The sequence below is a fragment of the Amia ocellicauda genome, chromosome 23 (genome assembly GCF_036373705.1).
Source record: "Amia ocellicauda isolate fAmiCal2 chromosome 23, fAmiCal2.hap1, whole genome shotgun sequence".
Classification (NCBI taxonomy): domain Eukaryota; kingdom Metazoa; phylum Chordata; class Actinopteri; order Amiiformes; family Amiidae; genus Amia; species Amia ocellicauda.
This window is the reverse complement of record NC_089872.1, coordinates 909,995-918,583: the sequence shown is the minus strand read 5'-3', so window position 1 is coordinate 918,583 and position 8,589 is coordinate 909,995. Positions and strand designations below refer to the sequence as shown.

At 45.8% G+C, this 8,589-nt stretch overlaps 1 long non-coding RNA gene across 1 annotated transcript; it reads right to left on the bottom strand.

Annotated features, from left to right (window-relative positions):
• Nucleotides 1–4,833: 4,833 nt before the first annotated feature.
• LOC136719007 (uncharacterized) lies at nt 4,834–6,189 on the bottom strand. The gene is made up of 2 exons (XR_010805341.1): nt 5,974–6,189; nt 4,834–5,755 (listed from the first exon to the last, which is right to left on the bottom strand). It is a non-coding gene; the product is annotated as an uncharacterized LOC136719007 (long non-coding RNA).
• Nucleotides 6,190–8,589: the final 2,400 nt, after the last annotated feature.

The window sequence follows — 8,589 nt, the reverse complement described above, 5'->3', positions numbered from 1 at the left end:
CTGCAATCAAACTGCTCTCGAAATTGGCGCCCTGATCAGTATGTATCCTTTCAGGGAAACCATAAACGCAGAACACATTATCCCAGAGCTTCTTTGCGACCTGCTTTGCTGTTTGATTGGGACATGGGAATGCATGAGCGAGTTTGGTGAAGTGGTCGGTGACAACTAGAACGTCCACAGATCGCTGCTTGCTGTCTTCTGCCGACCAAAAATCCATGCACACCAACTCCATTGGAGCAGAGCTCTTGATGCTTTCCAGGGGTGCACGAGCAGCAGGTTCCGGTGTTTTTCCAACCACACATCTTTGGCAACATCTGACATACGCCCGTACATCTTTCTCCATATCAGGCCAATAAAAGCGCTGCCTCGCAAGTGAAAGAGTACGATCTTGACCCTGATGACCTGCCAAATCGTGGATGCCTGACAACGCTTTATCCTTTAGACCCTGAGGCAACACGTACTGGGATCTTTTCTGCTTGGAAACAGGGTCCCTTGTCACCCTATACAAAACACCATCACGGACTTCCAGCTTGTCCCATTGTTTGAACAACCTGAGTACATTTGAGTCAGCACCATGCCTTTCTCGCCTAGATGGTCGCCTCCTGGTGGCAATGAAGGGTAAAACCTGAGAGATGACAATGTCTTGCTGCTGACTCAACTGTAGCTCCTGGGCAGAGAGCACTGGCAAAAGATCCAGACCACTTGATAGCTGCTGAACGTGTTGGGCTAAACAGAGTGCTCTGAACTCTGCCGCATCCACCCAGTCACAGTGTGCCTGACAAAGAGCTCTGATCTCGGCCGCATTACACACAGAGTTGTTTATAGATCTGTGGGTCTGGGACTGGCAGCTGACCCTGAAAACATCCTGCACAGAATCCTCCTCCACGGCATTGGCTACCTGAATCAGATTGGAATACGGCTCCTTCAGCAGCCTCCGTCCAATGGATTTTGAAAAAGGGTCACGGCTCAGGGCATCGGCCACCACATTTCTCCTTCCAGGCAGGTGTTTGAGATCAAAGTTGTACGATGCAAGTTTAGACACCCAGCGGATTTCACACGCGTCAAGCTTTGGCTTAGTTAGAAGGTAAGTAAGTGGATTATTATCCGTCCAAACAGTGAAGCTATGCCCCTTCAGCCAGTGGCTAAACTTATCGCATACACTCCACTTCAAAGCCATGAACTCCAGTCTATGGGCAGGATATTTCCGCTGTGATGCACTGAGTGTCTTGCTCGCAAAAGCAATAGGTCTGGCCTTGGATTCCCCTTGGGGCACTTGAGATAGCACCGCACCAAGCCCGTCCAATGACGCGTCAACTGACAAGATAAATGGTTCATCGAAGTCTGGGTGGGCAAGTACGACACATTCCAACAGCATGGTTTTCAACTGGTCAAAGGCGACCTCACATTCCACAGACCAATCTGCAGGAGTAAGCTTGCGATAAACACCGAGAGACTTCCTGTCCTTCGCCAACTTTCCTCGTCTCTTTTGCCCTGCCGTTAGTGCAAACAAAGGTTTTGCAATGGAGGAACAGTTTGGGATGAAGTGCTGATAATAAAACACCATGCCAAGGAATGATTTAATCCTCCGAACAGAGGGCGTGCACTCATCATTCTCCATCAGATCTTGAACTTTCATTTTAGAAATTACCTCCACCTTGGTGGGGTCAACGGACACACCCCCACCGTTGATGACATGACCAAGGAAGCCGACTTGTTTTTGCAACAGATGGCACTTCTTAGGGGCCAGTTTTAAGTTGTTCTCCCGTAACCTCTGAAACACTGTGTGGAGCCTGGACAGAGCCTCTTCCTCTGATGGTGCGAAGACTAAAAGATCATCAAGATAACACAGGAGTTTCGTGAAGTTCATGTCCCCAAAGATCCCAGTCATCATCCTCATGAAGGATGCCGGACTGTTACACAGCCCCTGTGGCATGCGGTTGTATTCATGCAGTCCAAGGGGAGTCGTGAAAGCTGTGTATTTCTTGTCGTCTTCGTGCATCGGAATGTTGAAAAAGCCAGAGGTGAGGTCCATTGTACTGAAGAGGCAGTTGCCACCAAGGGCAGCCAAGCAGTCAGACTGGTGTGGCAATGGATGGGCGTCCTTTAAAGACCTGGCATTCAACCACCTGAAGTCGGTGCAAATACGCAACCCACCGTCCTTCTTCCACACCATCACCAGTGGCGAAGCATATTCACTTGACGACTTCCTGATAATCCCTCTCTCCTCCATATCAGTGAGAACCTGCCTCAATTTCTGGTAATGGGCTGGGGGAACTCTCCTGTATGGTAAGCGAAAAGGCCGATCATCAGTGAGATGAATGCGGTGCGTATACCCCTGGACTTCACCACAGTCCAGTGGGTGCTTGGAGAAGATGTCCTGGTATTCGGTTAGCAGCTGCGTTAGCTGAGACCTACAGGCTTCACTAACCTGACATGAGCTTATGTCAATGTCGCCAAGGCCTAACTCAACCAAACTCTTTGTCAGCGGAGTATCAGGACAGGCACTGGAAGAGATGTTAGTTCCTGGATTCTCTGCATCTGGTTGTTTATCTCTATTAGGCCGTTGCTTAAATGCCTGTGATTGTTGTTGCTCTGTGTCCTTTGGTTTCTCTGCAACCTGTAGACCCTGGAAAGCATCTAGGTCTTCGATTGCCAAGCATGGAGATACATCCGCCAATTTGCAATTCCTCTTTAGGGTGATCGCTTTCTCAGAAGGGTTCACAACTGTCATTGGCACCCACCCATCACCCCAGAGAGGTGTGACAAGACGACCTACGAGCACACCTCGTGGCACGGCCTTTGAACTGGTCGGTTCTACAACAACTGTGCTGCCAGGTGACATAGGTACATTAGCAGGGAGTCTGCCCCAAACCAAGTGTTCATGTCTGGGTAGGAGTGTCACCGCCTGGGTGAGCTTGACAGTGCCTATTTTTTCCGGGGCTGCAATCCCTCTCCAGCGTTCGACATTGGTGAACATCGACAAGAAACGATCAACCTCAGGTTCAGACTGATGGTCATGTCTGGATGCAATATCCCAGTAACCGTCGTCACTTTTCAGGACCCGTATCAGATGTTTAATGACATTGGAACCCAAGATGAGATCGTCATGCTGACCGGGCACAACCAAGGTGGGTACAACAATGCGAACACCGTAAATCTGCATCTCCAAGTCATAAAAGCCCTCAGGTCGAGCCTGCAAGCCACCACAGCCAATCAGGACAATGTTCTCTTCAGGGTGCTGTTTCTCAGGTAAGACACCGGCAGAGCTGAGTCTCTCAACTGCGTGTTCACTGATGCTACATGCCATCGAGCCAGAGTCTAACATGCCTGTAAGTTGCACATTGTGATTGACAAGGACAGGTGTGTAGAACAGCTCGCCAAAGGCTTGGATCTTCTGAGCAGCTTGGATGACTACGCGAGACCCCTTAGGTGCAGCAGCGCAACTATCCGCATATAGGTTTGCCAGGTCGCAGGTGTCAAAGAGGGATTCATCTACGTTACCCACAACGCCCCTCCCCGGGTGTGGGTCTCCTAGTTTAACTGCTGATTTTGCCCACCAGCACCGTCGCCAGGCTGAAAGCGGTTGCGTTGGTTGGTCCGCTGACAGTCCCTTTTCCAGTGACCAGGGGATAAACACTTCAGACATCTGTTTTCCCGTCTGCAGTGAGACAGTGTTGAATGATCAGGAGTCCCACAGACCCTACATGCCCTCTGGGAGAAATGTGGCACAGCCGCTTGAGTGACGAATTTAGCTGGCACTTGTGTCTGTTGTGTGACTAGTCGGTCTAACAAGCTTACCAAGCTCTTCATGCAATCATTGTCGACACCAGCAATATTCGGGGAAGTTACAGGAACAGCGATGTGCGGAACATGTGAGTCAGTCACAGGCACCTGACACTGGGGGTGAACTTTGTGCACTGCTGTGCTTGACTCAGGTGGCTTAACAGCTGCAGCTCGAGCCTTCTCACCCTGCATGTGCTCATCAAGCCTCTCTTGGATTTCACAGGCCGACCATTTCTCTGCAGACTTGAACTTGAAAACACCTGCGAGAGACTCATCAGGACAGTGTTTAATAAACATCATGCTGACTTCATGGCCTGGGTCATCGATGCTACGGCCCTGTCTCTTTAGGCACTCAACTGCTACATCCACTGTCTTATTCAGCCTGATCCAATACTCCATAGCGTCTTCACCTGGCATGGGCAGTGTATTATAGAAATCCGCTAGAGGCATGTTTGAGTACGTTAGTTCGCTAAAGTATTGTTTCAGAATGTCAAAGATTATGTGAGGATTGGCAGTGTGGTCAATAGATTTGTCATTCCACAGCTTTATCCTTACCACATCCCCTGCTTTGCCCATAAGCCTTGCCAGGATTTCTTGCGAATGCTCAGAGACTGGGACTGCTCGCTTCGTTAAGTACAAAGACATTAGATTTTCCCATTCGTGAACTGTAAACTTGTCTGAGCCGTCACCTCTGAATATAGGTGGCTCCCTTGCATCTGACCGCATGATGACACTAACATTAGGTAGCGTCGTCTCTGTAGGCTGTATAGGGGTGGGTGTTGTGGTGCTATGTGAGGCCCTGTCAGATTGTAGCTGAGCTGTAATTGACTTGCCTAGCTGTTCAGCTAACTGTGTAATTAGTGAACCTAAGTCTGGGCTCTGCTCACCCTGCCTTGACCTGACATGATCTACATAGCGGGTAGAGGCAAATCGTGGAGAGCCTAACTCTGCAACACTAGGCCCTGGTGTTCTGGTCTCTAGAGGTCGATGGAGAAACCCCCTACCCACACCAAACTGGCACTCAAAGGAAGCACGTTCGGCATCATCACCTTCACTCTCAACTGAATATGTTTTACCTTCTGCCATGTTTCAGTCACTCTGCACACAAATGAAACTGAGAAAAACAAAATCAAATAGAATCAGCAACAATGTGGCAAAAATCAAAGAGCATCAAATAACAAAGTTGAACAATCATATCATTCAGTCTCATAGATGTTGTTATATTGGCCAATATTTTTTTCTCCTTTTTATGTCCGGTCTTCGCTGAAATAGCCCAATTCGTGGGTTTAACTATAAAAAAAAAAAAAAAAGTCCAGTGAAATACTTGGCACAGTCCAGAGAAATACCTGAGTACCCAAAGTGATAACAGCCTCCCTCGGTGAACGAGCTGACGTCGATCTTTAGACCAATCCTTGAAAGGTCACGGCACCATTGTAACGGGTGTGCGTGGTCTGCCGTATATCTGGCTAAATGCACATCCGTTGACGTCTACGTGATCTGCGTTGTGTTCTGTGATTGTGACTGTGCTGACGGAAGGAAAGACCCGGACTACAAACAGCTACTGGTTGCTCCTTTAATGCAAGCCGTATGGCGGTGGTATCTGTACAAATCAGTAAAAAAACAGAAAAATGTTCTTTAACATGCAGTCTCTTCCACACACGTAGTTCGTCAGTCTCCTCCTCTCAGTGAGCAAAGCGCGAACTGAGCTAATTTACACTTACATAGGCAATCTAAGTTAACATAGTTCCTACGTTAACACAAGAGTGATTTAGATGACTTTAAAAATAAAATGAAATAAAATACATTTCCAATACATTTGATTACATATGGTTTTCAGAATGTTAAACACAACCAGTAAAATATTTGTGTAAATAATGAACTAACTGAATAAACATACCTGTACAAATCAGTAAAAAACAGAAAAATGTTCTTTAACATGCAGTCTCTTCCACACACGTAGTTCGTCAGTCTCCTATTAGCAAATAAACACACAGGAAACCCCGTAGCACTGAAAAACATGTGTCTCCCGTATAACTTGTAAAAGTGTATTTACAGGGCTTACATTTTGACAACACGGCTGCATGTTTACACTCTTAAGACTAGCATTCACTTTATAACTGCATATGGTTATATTATATTATCTACAAAACGAAATAAACTCTTAATGATAACCAGCGGAAAAATCATTACCTCCTCTCAGTGAGCAAAGCGCGAACTGAGAGAGGCGCAGAGTTGACGTCGTAATACTGAGACCTCTTAAAGCAACAGTACAGGTATTAACACTTCAGTTTGAATATACTCTAAACCGTACAAAACATGTTATGAACTTAATAAAACACATATTATTCAATATTTATCAGGATTTGGTGAAGTTTCAACAACAAAAAAAATAATAATTTCAACCTGGTTACACAAGTCTTTGCAAAATAAACCTTACGTTGCACATATGTACATTTTAAACATTAAATGTAAAAACACTGAAATTGAACAACTAGTGGTCTGTTAAGTAAACTCGGTAGTTCAAGTTAACTAAGAATTTAACATTTTAGACTCTAACAAATAAGCAATAATTGAAAAACAAAAGCTCTTACCAGTAAGGCAAGTAACTGTTTCCTAAGAGACTGGACCTTGGGGGTGGTTTTCTCTACATTCAGTCCTAAGAAAACTTTTTGGAATACCTCAAAGGTATATTTCAGTTCTTTGGGGTAGCTTAGGTTTAAGGCAAAATAAGGCCCATCATGAAGGTGCATGCCTCTGCAACACTAGAAATACCAGACAGGACCTTGGCTCCTTCAATGGCAATTCCCACATCCACTCGGTTGTCTGCATCGTTGGCACCTATGTTGACAACAAAGATCTTGAGGACATGTTGTGTGAGGTCCTCTTGGATATTGGCGTCCTCTGCATCCTGAGAAAATGGACCATAAACTAGATTTACAGTGAGGGAAAAAAGTATTTGATCGCCTGCTGATTTTGTACGTTTGCCCACTGACAAAGAAATGATCAGTCTATAATTTTAATGGTAGGTGTATTTTAACAGTGAGAGACAGAATAACAACAAAAAATCCAGAAAAACGCATTTCAAAGAAGTTATAAATTGATTTGCATGTTAATGAGGGAAGTAAGTATTTGACCACCTCCATGTTTCACGGTGGGGATGGTGTTCTTGGGGTCATTCCTCCTCCTCCAAACACGGCGAGTTGAGTTGATGCCAAAGAGCTTGATTTTGGTCTCATCTGACCACAACACTTTCACCCAGTTCTCCTCTGAATCATTCAGATGTTCATTGGCAAACTTCCGATGGGCCTGTACATGTGCTTTCTTGAGCAGGGGGACCTTGCGGGCGCTGCAGGATTTCAGTCCATCATGGCGTAGTGTGTTACCAATTGTTTTCTTGGTGACTATGGTCCCAGCTGCCTTGAGATCATTAACAAGATCCTCCCATGTAGTTCTGGGCTGATTCTTCACCGTTCTCATGATCATTGAAACTCCACGAGGTGAGATCTTGCATGGAGCCCCAGACCGAGGGAGACTGACAGTTATTTTGTGTTTCTTCCATTTGCGAATAATCGCACCAACTGTTGTCACCTTCTCACCAAGCTGCTTGGCGATGGTCTTGTAGCCCATTCCAGCCTTGTGTAGGTCTACAATCTTGTCCTTGACATCCTTGGACAGCTCTTTGTTCTTGGCCATGGTGGAGAGTTTGGAATCTGATTGATTGATTGCTTCTGTGGACAGGTGTCTTTTATACAGGTAACGAGCTGAGATTAGGAGCATTCCCTTGCTCCTAATCTCAGCTCGTTACCTGTATAAACGCTCCTACAGTTTCGCAGCACTGTTTAGATGCGCATAAAAAACATATGGTGCGTTTTTGTCTACACCGTACAGGGACAAACATTTGACATGCATTTGGCGCTTGGCAGTTCTTAATTTCAGACCCTGGTTACAAGTAGCCTATTAACTGTTACAAGCTGAACTGTGATGCCACGATAGTAAGTGGAGGTAGCAAAAAAGATGAGTGGTTCAAAAACACTGCAATCGTGGCTCCAAACGGGAACTATTAAGAAGAGAAGTATGGATCAGGAGGAGAATATGTCGAGCAGCCCTGTAGAAACTGAAGTGAATGACAGTGAACCGAGCACAAGTGTTAGGGGCTTCTTCAGCAGTGCCAGTGAAGTCTCCACAGCACCTGCTAGCAGCAAACGGCACAAAACAGTAAGGAAATATGACTCGAGTTACGTCAAATTTGGATTCAGCTGTAGCGGGATGGAGGAAGAGCCCAGGCCATAGTGTGTGGTATGTCGTGATGTTCTTAGCAATGAATACATGAAACCATCGCATCTCAAATGGCACCATACAATCAAACACGCAGTACTGAAAGACAAACCAGTTAATTTTTTTTTAATTCTCGCCTATTCCATGTGCTCTGCGATGAGATGGGCAGCGAGCATGTCCAACTCTTGCTTCATACAGAAGTAAGGTGGCTATGAAGAGGGAAGGTGCTTTCAAGGCTTTTCAAATTGCGCAGAGAGGTCCAAATGTTCTTACAGGACAAAAGCTTCCCCATATCAGATGTTTTTGAAGATACTGTGTGGCTCAGTCAACTGGCATACTTGTCGGACATTTTCTCTCGTTTAAACGAACTGAATTTGGGACTACAGGGACTCTCCATCAATGTTTTTGATGTGCAGGACAAAATCAACGCAATGCTGAAAAAGATGTAGTTGTTCGAAATCAAAGTCAAGGCAGGTGATGTTTCAGCTTTCCCTACTGTGGAGAGTTTTCTGTCTGACAACGAGCTGACCC